Source organism: Notothenia rossii (assembly GCF_949606895.1).
Source record: "Notothenia rossii genome assembly, chromosome: 9".
NCBI classification, from domain to species: Eukaryota; Metazoa; Chordata; class Actinopteri; order Perciformes; family Nototheniidae; genus Notothenia; species Notothenia rossii.
This window is the reverse complement of record NC_136907.1, coordinates 25,817,711-25,830,068: the sequence shown is the minus strand read 5'-3', so window position 1 is coordinate 25,830,068 and position 12,358 is coordinate 25,817,711. Positions and strand designations below refer to the sequence as shown.

General features: G+C 37.7%; 1 protein-coding gene across 2 annotated transcripts in view; it reads left to right on the top strand.

Annotated features, from left to right (window-relative positions):
• Window positions 1-12,358, top strand: part of LOC307020103 (roundabout homolog 1-like) — a 166,292-nt gene that overhangs the window by 66,685 nt on the left and 87,249 nt on the right. The gene's annotated exons all lie outside the window — the stretch shown is intronic.

The following is a 12,358-nucleotide window of genomic DNA, read 5'->3' as shown; positions in this document are numbered from 1 at the left end:
ATGGATCAGCCTGGGGCTGGAGAGTTAAACAGAATCCCCTTTAGCTAAAGTGCTGAGTTGGGGAGTTTATAAGAAGACTGGGGAGTGTTAAAAGAAGGCGTGACCTTACTCTGTCAATACACCAATGTGTCAGGTCATGTGTCTGGTTTTGTTAATGTGTGAGTTGTTAGTTTTCTGAAGGGTTTTAATTGCTTAAAGGTTGCTTTGACTAAAAGGGACGGTGTTTGAATAATGACAGCTTTTCATTTGTTATGGCTGGTTATGGATACTCTGTTGTACACAGTAAGTGGATGCTTTTGGAATAATTTTCTTTGACGAGCACCATTTTTTTCACTCACACACACACACACACACACACACACACACACACACACACACACACACACACACACACACACACACACACACACACACACACACACACACACACACACACACACACACACACACACACACACACACACACCATCAAGTATCATCATGAAACGTATGAAGTATGTCATTCGAAAATCACACAGGCAATAATACTGTGTTATGACACTTATAGTAACAGAGCAGAATAATGGAAGGCATACAACTCCATTATAAGGAGTAGGCCTACTCACGGTAGGTGTATCAAAAAAAATGTCATTGTTTTAATAAAAATGCTTCACAACATGTAATAAAGGAACACTTATGTGTCCTTAGTCAACAAGTTTAGAAAACACATTATTTTTTCTACACGGTTATCACTTTTAAACTGATTTCTACACTGACATTAAACTGACTATACTGCAGCATACATCATGTCAGTTTACATGTCACCCAGCTACAGTGAACACAACATCTGTGCGCATCTCTGGAGCGTGTGCCAAAGTGTTAAGCACTTCTGTATGCACACTCACAGGTGTACTAGGCAGGTAAAACACAGGCTGTTTAAATGGCAGCAGCACATCTGCACATGTTGGATATAAACCAGTGTGTTACTGCTAATGATGAACACATCAGGTCGGGTGTTTGTTAGTGTAACAGTCTGGAGGATGATATCAGACTCCACTCTGTCACTTTTCTTTTGAAAGCTGTGAGTGTAGTTGATTTATCACTAAACCATTTCACAGTCTGTTCCACCGTGCTGCCAGGACTGGAGAGAATGAGTTGGTGCTAACACTGCTAGCACACTAGCTTTGGACTGCTGGGTGGAGGAGAGTTTTATGCCTGGGGAAATGTAGGGGCGCTCAAAATACCACATAATTTAGTTTTGGTCGTAGATATATTACGTATCATTTTGGCATTCATCTGTCTAAAAAACACCTGACGTGCTGTATCGTTTTTGAGTTTTATGCATACATCATACCATATGTGTTATTTGTTTGCCTTTAATAACGGCGTATCCTCTTCCCATGTGTTAAGGTTGTGGTTTTCCCAAAATATTTATGATTTAGTTTTGCGCAACATATTTTTACATTGCACTTTTTCATCCTGTTTCATCTTATGTCATCAGAGAAACAAGCTGAGCATACAGAATGTTAGCCTTTAGCTTGTCGCCCCTCTCCCCTCTTTCCACAGGGGAAATACAGATTTTTGCCCGCTTAACTCGTGAAGAATTAGCATAATGCCAACATTTTATTTACCAATTACTGATATCACAGCTGTGATATTACAAAACAAGCAAAGCACATGTCATATTTCAGCATCAATCAAAACCACATCAACCAGAGTAACCAATATGAAACTACAGCTTAACCTTAGCAGGGTTTCTATTTCCCTTAAACAATTTGAGCTCCAAATTATCAAACTACTATCAGCCTTTTCCAAGGAAGGGTGTTCTTACCTTACTCTAAGGCCAAGCAGGTACCTTTAGAGATCATCAGAGAGACCAGGAATTGGGTCGAAATGTACAAAGTACAAACCAGTTTTATTTTTACAAAAATAGAGGATTACAAGATCCAAAAATGCAAAATAAAAATACAAACGTTTTGCAAAGACACAAGGTCAAAGGACAAAAGCCTCCCAAGAGAACCCCAAAAGAGTCCCTATTCTCCTTATACACCATATGTTGTAGTCTCTTCCCTCCTCCCTCTCTTCATCAGGCATCATCCCCTTTCCTCTCTTTGAGTGAGGAGGTCACATAGGTTCAACTCTTACTTAATGAACAATTAAAATGTAAAGTAAAAATTAAACACATTTAAGACTATAGTCATGATATGCAATTTGAACAAAGTGAATAAGAACAGTTTTCATGAAAGCAGATGAAAGTAGATTTCTTTCAATTTAAAATATGCAAACTTTATACGTTAATTTATAAACAGAAACAAACTTAACAAAACTGTATCTATTGTCTCTAAGATTTGTTGGTCCAGGATGTTGGTTCAAGTCTTTACGCATCCTGTGACGCATTGTCTTCGTCAACCATTGTAACCGCTCTCCAGGTGTCAAAAACCACAAGGCCGTCCTAGAATTGTGGTCGAAACGTTATGCTTTTCTTGCACATTCTAAAATGCACAATGAGCATAGGTCAAAAGTTCAGGATGTTCTGTCTGGTTTCATATGTCTACTTAGACATTATTGACAAAAATACTTCCTTTCCATCAAACCAAACTAAAGCCAATTTAGCCTTTTTTATGTAGGTGAGGTACGTGAGGTCTGTCACAGCCACTTAAACAGCAGATCTGTCAACAATACTTGGATATAAACTGAAAATATAACACATTTTTAATACAATTCTAAATGTAGTGTTTGCATGTAGATAATAATTCCAGTGCAGATATGATGGCATTAGTTAAAACGATGAATAATTAATGCTCTGCACTTGTCCCTACAGATACACATTTAACTGTCATGACACATGATTGGCTGTCTCAAACAACTTGTCATTTTATATAATATGATGAGTTCATGGACTCCCAGACGGGGAAGGCGCAGCACATTGAAAAATAAAATACCAGTGAGTTAGTTATTTGATCTTTTATCAACAAAGTAAATGTGAAAGCTACAGCAGGAAATTAATTACTCGTAAAAGCCCCAACTCGATTCTGAATGAATTTACCGCATTATAACTTTTACGAACGCCGCCAGGATTAAAGTGTAGTAAGGAAGAGACGATGAAAAGTGTGTAGACGGCTGACAAAAGACAGGCTGACAGGCTGAAAGCAATAGGAGCGGGAGAGGAGTGACAGACGGGAACAGACGAGAGAGGGGAAGAAGTGTCTGTCCTTCAAGGCACAGAAGTGAAACTACTTTGCAGAAAATTGAGGGGACGTGGTGGAGACAGTGACAGATGCAGTATGTGCCGGTGCCTGAAGCGTGACCACGGGGTCGGAATACTGTGTAAGCACACACACAACATGCTCACAGCAGACACACACGGACGAGTGAAGCCTATTTTCTTGAAGTGAAAAAAATGAAACGGGGGGAAAAAAGGCATGTAACTCAGTTCCTTTCCAATAAATGTCACAGAAGACACTCAGCATATTTTTTTCTGCCTGCGGGGGCTCTAGAGGACCCTGGGAAATGAACATATGTCCTATTGACCTCGGCCACTTGATTCAATCATGGAAAGCTTTATTGAGGTGAAGGCAAAGTCACAGCCAGTGTACTCTAAAGGTTATTGGATAGAAGACCTGTTTTTTTTGAAGACCAGATCCAGTAAGAGAGAGGAATACATGATGTTTTTAAACTAATTGGACACTGCCATTTGCGAGAGGAAAGTGATGCTTGTGGCAGGACTGAAGGTTAGGACACAACACTGCAGTGATGAAGTGATGAGCCACAGGGAATGACAATGGTACAGACACACAACGTCACGTAGCATGAAAGTACAGACATTAACATACAATATATCAAAATGATATTTTGATTTTCAATATTGTAATTTCACATCAGAGTCATTCCTCTTTTTGATGATCCATTATATAAATGGATGTACAGGAACTTACCAAACTCTTTTAGTAGTGCCTTTACCCAATTTATTCACATTAGCAATGATTATTAAAAACAAAGATCTTGATGTACTTTGTGTTAACATCAATAGTCAACCAATATACAATATGGATGATGTGATATTTAATTTTTCTCGAATTCACCCAGTCTTATCCGGATCCTTCCATTTGGATATTTTAAATGCTTTATTTACACATAACACTAATACTTTTTATTTAGAAATATAGTATTTGGATGAACATATCATCAGAACAGAACTGAACAGAAGGAACATTTGGATAGTCATATTTCTCCCCTCCCCAAACAGATGTTGCAAATATAATTGTTGTACCTCATAGTCCAACATTGAATCCTGGCACTTTGTGTAACACAAAATGGAATGAAAGATTTTCAGATGTCTTCTCAATTGGTTTCTTATTTTTTCCCCTTCACACTTAATGCCAAATGTATTATCTCCTGATATGTTATTATCTGGTTGGAATAGTGGCTTTAAATAACATTGACATTCAAATTATAAATCAACACATGAATGCTTGGCAGGTTGTTCTCTTTGCATGTCTATTCACCCTGTCCAATTCAGGATTTTTGCATAAATGCATATAATTATCAAGCTGCACTTTATTAACATTATACTTCTTGTAGATTCAGACGCAGTTAACTTTTGTGATCCACACATTTTCAAAAACTCCTGTGTTTTAAAGTGAAAGAGGCAACACATTATTACAAAAGAGGAATATAACACCTTTCAAAGTTTACATATTTTTTGTTATACATGATCCACTTCTTCAATCCAAGCAGTCAACAACGGTTTAACCTGCCCCCCTCCCAACAAAGGGAGCCACCCACTAACAAAATAACAAAACAAATATTTTATTTGACTTTGATGACTTCGTAAAATATGACAAAATACAAAAAAAACACATTCAGAAAGCTCAATTAAAGATTAGAATGAAAAAAGAAACGGTCTAGGTTTGTATCAGTGAAATTTAATAGTGAAAAAATCCATGAACTAATGGCTCCCCACTTCAAATGGCTGTCACTGTAGTCACTCTGGATGAAAGCAAAAACAATTCTAAGTGGCGGTTGAGCGGTGCGTCTAAGAAGAGTTGTCATTTCCTCCCGGACTAGGAGTGATAGACATACACACATTGTAAAAGCCCCTCATTCACAGTCAGATATCAGTGTTTATATGCAATTGACTGTGACAGTTTGTGAATGCTCCTCATCCTGTCCCCCCCGCTCCCTTGTTCTACTTCTCCCAGTTGGCTTTCGTTTAGATCAGTAAGTGAATAGGAATCGCACTCCGGGGACAGCTGGTTTGTGTTTACAGTGTGGAGAGTGGGCCCAGTGCGCTGCAAGTATTGTCTAAACAATTTGAGTCGTTATATTCCTGCCTAAGGCTCAGCGTTCCCAAAGAAGCAGATCTGTGCCAGAACGTAGGGAAAGAGTTTGTTTGGCTAGCAGCGGCACGGTGAAAGGAGAAGAAAAGGGAAGTATTCAAGAGCGTCTGACAAAAAACATATGGCTCCTCGGGTGTGTGGTAATATTATTAGAATGTCAAGTTCAGTCTGTGTGGGCACTGCGCTCTAGATTCATGTGTGGAACAACAGTTTACATCTTTGCATTCTTTTTCAGATGATTTCCTTATACCATTAATTATAAAATAAATTGTTTTGTTTTTATAGCCTTTAGCAACAGGAGCCTTCATTTTAGAATAGGGGTGTGTTTTAGACTTTGTAAGTAAAAATATATGCATATTTTTTTATGTTAAAATATGCTTATCAGTGTATTATGATACTGTAGTTATAAGCACTCATAAATGTTCATAATGCTCCAGAACAATATATAACTCAACGTAATTCATTTTATAAATCTTTATACTTATAAGGTCAAGTGTCATAACACTTCTTCATTGCTGTTTAAACGAAGATAAAAAATCATTTTAGATGTATTTATTTGTATTTGCTTTACTTAGATCACTTGATAGTGACTTATTAGTGTGTAATTTATAATACACCCCTTTTTTACCTTAAATCACCCAATACCTCCTCAGAATGGGTATTATAACATTCCCTATAATAAGGAATGCATTATATTCCCTGTTGTTATATCATAATAACAGTGATTGGAATGCATTATAAAACAAATCAATAGGATCTCTGCAAAATGTAACTCAGTGACACTCATGTACTTTAATTCTACATTGCTGTTAACAGATTATAAGTATGTTCATGATGCGTTATCGACATCCGCAACACAGACAGTGTTAAGAAAACATCTAGTTTTTCAGTACATGGGATCAAAAGCTGCCAGGCGCTGTGAATTATTTACATTATAGGCATACTGTATGAATCTTTATTGGCTGTGTTGCATGTGCGCACTATTTTTTCCGCTTATCCTTCTGAGGATAAGTTGCTGACGAGGAGAGACCAAGAGAGAGGAGAAAGAAGTAGCCTCGTGGAGTCAAACCAACACATCTGTCGTTTGAAGACTTCTATGTGGGTGAAATCACGTGTACACATTGGGTGTTTCTTCTGCATGCCCCCCCAACCACCCATCCAAACCATGTTGGATATCATATTGTCTTGAGCAATCTATTCAGCTCTGGTTGTTGCTGGGGAGACACTGTTTAGCTCAGCCCATTTCCCCCGACACTAAATCTTTCCCCCCATTTCCCGCTCGCTGCCGGTTGCATTTCCCTGCAGCCTCGGAGCCATGATGTAGCCATATTTTATCCATTTCCGAATAAAGAAAACTCCACGCTTGCCGTGTCATATTACTCTGCTGTCATATGTATTTTATTAACGTGTTTGCAATATGGCACCCTCCCAGAACCAAATAACCAGCGTTTATGTGCTTTGCTGCAGAGATGTTTTCTTACAACTGAAATTAATTAACAGTGAAATGCCGTCATCAACTCACAACTTGCAACAAATGCTGTAGTGACATGTCTCCTATATTTTACTTGTGGATTTGTCAGTGTGTAAGTATTAAGGGCTTACAGCACGCTTGAGTAATCCTGCTGTCACTGAGAGAAGAGGGATGGTTGTGCGTTTGCTTAGATATTAGCCTTATCCATCGTCTATCTGTCACTCCATAACGTCACAGTCAACAGCACCCAGCAGTCATATATGTGCTCGGGGTTAATGCTATCATCCCGGGGGTCAAAGGTCACGTCACTTTTTCATTTCAACCTCATGTCAGTTTTCATTACCCAAAGCTTTCCGCCTGATCCCGTCAGAAGATCACAATCAGAATCAGCTTTATTGCCAGATACAAGGAATCAGCTTTGGTGTACGGTGCATAGAGAAAGAATAATTACATTGTGAAATAAGAGTAAATAAAGGTTTAATAAACATTATTTCGAAATTATTATATTATGAAAAAAATGTAAGAAATGTTTAATATAAGGAAATATAAATATACAAAAGGAAATACAACAGGAATAAGATATAGAAAATGTAATAAGTGCAAAATAAACAAGCAATGTGCAACTTTCACAGTATGGGGAATTGCTCACAGTACGTGCTTCGTGTGGTATTATATCACCTGGTAAAAGTTAACTGTAATTTTAGTTGGAACAAATAAATAAATCTCAGTGCAACCCTACAGTCCCTTCAGGGCGTGAAAATGAAAAAGGAACGCTCTCCCAGATGTGCGCTATATGCAATTGTGGTTTGATGATTGTTTGTTAGTGTTTATGATAAAAATGCCAACTTTTTACACTGTCATTAAGTTAATCAAAATCTTATGTGATCTAGAAAAGGCGGACACTTTGCTTTGTTATTGCCAACCATAATCAAATGTTCTGAATGAATAACACACATCGAAATTGCACATACATTTCAACTCAGTGTTTGTTTTTTATAATGTTCTGATTTAATACAGATAAATATCTACAAAGGATGATAATGGCATTATATGCAGACGGTTCGCTTTTTTTTTAAACTAAACTATCGTTTTTAGTTTCAAATCCAATACACATAATATGTGTATTGGAAAAATATATGTATATCAGATATATGTATATCAGATTAGACAACTGAAAAGATGACATATAAAGTTAGTATGCATTTAACCATACATAAAAACACTACTTGATTATATGTTTTAAGATAGTTGGCTGCAAGATAACCAAATTAAGGATCAAATCTGAGATTTGATTGCGTATTTTGTTTCTGCTAGAGAATACATCTCTGCTGGATAAAACCGATGTTTTCCTTTGAGAAAATAGAAAAAACTAAAACAAAATGGAGATATGTATATTATATTATTATTTGATTTTTTTGGTCTCATGATGACATCCTCATTGCATTCGTCCATCCAAAAACGATGTCTACTTAGAGGCACCATTTCATGAAACGTTTTTAGCATAGAGCCGATAATGTCACTGTTCTCCCATAATCCACAGCCTTTGAACAACAACCCCCATTAGAGTTGTTGCTAAATGTGCCTTCTTATCTAATTTATTGACACATCTTGTCTTGCAACTAAGCTTGTTGAAGTAACCAAACTAGCATTTACTAGAAATAAATGCACTGCCAATGTGAGTTTTTATTGCTCTTGGGGCATGAAAAACAAGATTTTAACTTTATTTATTTTTTATCTAGTTTTTTCCCATACATTTTTATATGTCCACTCAGGTGGACAGTATGTGTTTAAGTTTGAACTGAAGAGATGTACATTTAGAAAAAATGATAAATAAAGATGTGCAAACTTAAAATGACATTATAATAACTTGAGTATATTGATTTACGGCCCAAAAAGATATTGCGGATGAAGTATTTTCAAGAACAACCAGGGCCAGGGGCCAATTTGAGGCACCACGCACAGTTATATGATGAGTGCTAGTGAAGCCTCGCAGCGGCGAAACCGTGCCGCGCCACCCTAATTGCGCCGCATAAGCACATAGGTGCGCCTCAGATGAGGCCCCCTCCGCAAGGTGTGGCCCCCTCCAACAGGTGAGGCCCCACGCAATGTGCGTGATCTGCCTGTAGGGAGGGACGGCAATGGGAACAACAGAAGCAGTACCAGTACAAATTGTAGTTGAAATATAGCCAGTTATGCATGACGTCCACTTTAGTGGACAGGTGAATAATCATAATTTCCTGCAAACATACAATCAATACTTTAATAATTTATGAATTACATGATTCCTTAGTTGTTACTTGATGTCACCAACATTGTTATACCTGCAGGGGGCGCTTTCCATAAAAGGATTGGCAAGATATTGACGGGTGACTTGGTTCATCTGGCTTTCTGTCGTCCATCTTGATTTAGAGACATGTATAATGCAGTTACACTGACTGTCCACTGAGTAGCAGTGTATGGGATGATGCAATAGGGTCCTATGTAGTGAGTAGCATGAAGCTGCAGCGTCGGAGACTGCAGTTTCAGCACCGCAGTCCTGGGACCGCACTCCTAGGAACGCACTCCTAGGACCACACTCCTAGGAACGCACTCCTAGGACCGCACTCCTAGGACCCTAGTTTTTCGTGACACTGCCACCTAGCGAATTGGAAACATGCATCGACAACCATAGACTGTATATAAAGACGACAATGCACAGAGTGTGAGTAATGTGAAGTGCTTTTAAAGTTTTATTTGTTTAACATGTTTATCTTTGGCAACCAGGTGCATTAACACACTAACAGGTGTTTTTGTTTTTGAGTAATCAAGCACCTCTTCAAACACACATTTGATTTGATTTATTTCGAACGTGTAATACAATACAAAAAAAAAAATTCAATATCAAATTGATAAACTAAATATTATTGACTTACAAATGACATATAAACAAATTATCTAATTACACATCTGAAAAGGCGTGGGACGGAGTTTACACATATTTAATCCCACCCCTTCTCCCAAAAACTAAAATAACATTTTTGTTTTCTTTTAACAATATACATCTAAATGTATGTATACATACAGTACTATACATTTACAATTATAAACAGATGATATCATTCTTACTACAAAATATGTCAAATTTGATAATACAAATATAAAAGACTATATTTTTACATCTGACATACAAAATACATTTGTTATTAAAAAAACAAAACATACTAACAACAAATATTTGTTAATAATAATAATTTAATTTCTGTAAGAAAAACACATTTTCATGCATTTTTAGATCGTTAATAACAAGCATTAGAATGTCTAAAGAGACTCGCTGTGTATGAGACTCAATACTCGCTGGTAGTATTTTTGCGGGCATCCAATTCGCTAGGTGGCGATGTTGCAAAACAACTAGGATCCTAGGGGTGCGGTCCTAGGGGTGCGGTCCTAGGGGTGCGGTCCTAGGGGTGCAGTCCTAGGGGTGCGGTCCCAAGACTGCGGTCCTGAAACTGCAGTCTCCGACTCTGCAGCTTCATACTATTGTATGTAGTGGCTATATGTGCAACTATGCGATCAAAACCCATGCATATACAAGAAAACACCTTTTGAATAGCTGTTCACTGTAGTGACCTCTATGCGTGAAAGGGTTAACTGCAAATACCACTTGGGCCCCCTTAGTTAAGTTACACTCAACCTTTATTTCAAACTATTTAAATAAACTGATTGACAATGTTTTTTATTTTTTGTGCTTTTAATGTAAACAAGGTGCCAGAGCAGAACAGCACACATTCTGACCATAGGGTTAGGGTTAGGGTTCCTTTTTCTTTCATTCCCCTTTTGGGGTTCTGCCTGCCAGCTGCTGTCAATCAAACGCAAACATTTCTGATAAGACCTTTTTAATTAAAAAAACAAATCACAAATATACAGACATTCTTTTTTATTGCAGAAAGGGTTACAACATGTATATAATCATTTATCTAATTTCATCGATACTAGCTACACGGGTATAACTCAGAACAGCTACTATACAGCAGTATGGTTTACCTTAGAGATGAAGCCAAATGCCATCTGCATAGTAATGAGCCAAGATTATTATTGGATACTGAGATGATGGTTATGATATGGTGAGAGCCTAATATTGATTGAGAATAACATTGAGACACGCCATACATAAATAATGTGGCTGATGTAAAAACAATATATATAGGTTTTCAGGGCATTTTCAGAGATACTGCACTTCATGAATACTGTATCTCAATACACAGAAATGACACCACAGATGTGAGGTGTTGCCAGAACAGAATCACTATTACACTGTTCATACAGTATTGTTCCTACTGCTTACCCACCATGAGCAAAGATTCATCTCTAATAGGCAGCAGATGTGCTGATATACAACATGCAGTGGAATAGGCGACAAAGAGTGTGAGAGGGATGGGTGGTTCCTCAATGGAAAGCTAAATAATGAGGTGAACAATTCCAAGGCACTACAACCATGCTTCTGCCTGCCTGGCTGTCAGTTCTGCATCCCCTATTTTCTGCCATTTTTCCTCCTTCTCCTCATCCTCAACCTCCTCCTCCTCCTACTGGAGCCTCGCTTCATCTCTCTCCTGTGGGAATACTTTGGAATGTGCAGACAGGTTTGTGATGGAGCTGCTGTTGTTGAAGCTGCTCACTGAGGGCTTTGATTGTCAGTGATGTGTTCCCCATTATTGTCTCATATACAAAATAGTATGTGTGTCATTCTGTGTAAGGTACACTCTGTAGAGGCAGCACCAAAACAAGGGTGTGTCTCTGTTTCTAGAAGATGTAGCCCTATTCCTAAAAACTAGTGCTAACATTCAATATTTAATTTTGCATTTAGCATTTTTGCATTTTTTTAAATGTTGGTCTAATGAATAAAATGAGATTCCTTTTTTTTGCACCTTAAAAAATTATCAAATTGTACCAGTAATTGAATTGTGTCTGGTATCGCCGACACTGCGACTTTAAGAAGCTGTGCTTTGTTGTCTTACCTTTTATCTTTTGAACATCAAAATTATTTTGTGATGTTGACATTGCATAATTCCAACAGCCACTTTCAATATTTTTCCAACTAATTGTGTTGCTATGTGCGGATGTAGTGATAATTAATATTCACAATCTCTGTGTTTGTTTAGCTGGCAGCTTCCTTTCACACCCAGACACTAAATCCCTTTTTTTTGTGTCATCAAGGCCAATATTCAAGGGTTTATGACTCGAGACAGAACGAAAGCCATCTACTTCTACCTGGCAACCCTGTATTATTATTCAGAAGCACCATAACAGTAGATGTTTAGAGGAGACATGTCATGTTCTCAAATATAGGAAAGAACATTATCTTTAAAATTAAATGCCATACAATAAGAAAGATGGAATATTTCATCATGCAAAACAGCTCTCAATATAAACGTCCTCTCTGTTTGCTCAATCTCAGTTTTTCTCTGTGAAAAAGTCCCTTTACTGTGCCTCCCAGACTTCCCAAGGCTATGTCGGCAATATAACAAAGAAGCGCAGATACAGACAGCATGAGATGAGGCGCTTGGAGCTGAAGGAGTGGATAAAGCTGAGAGGT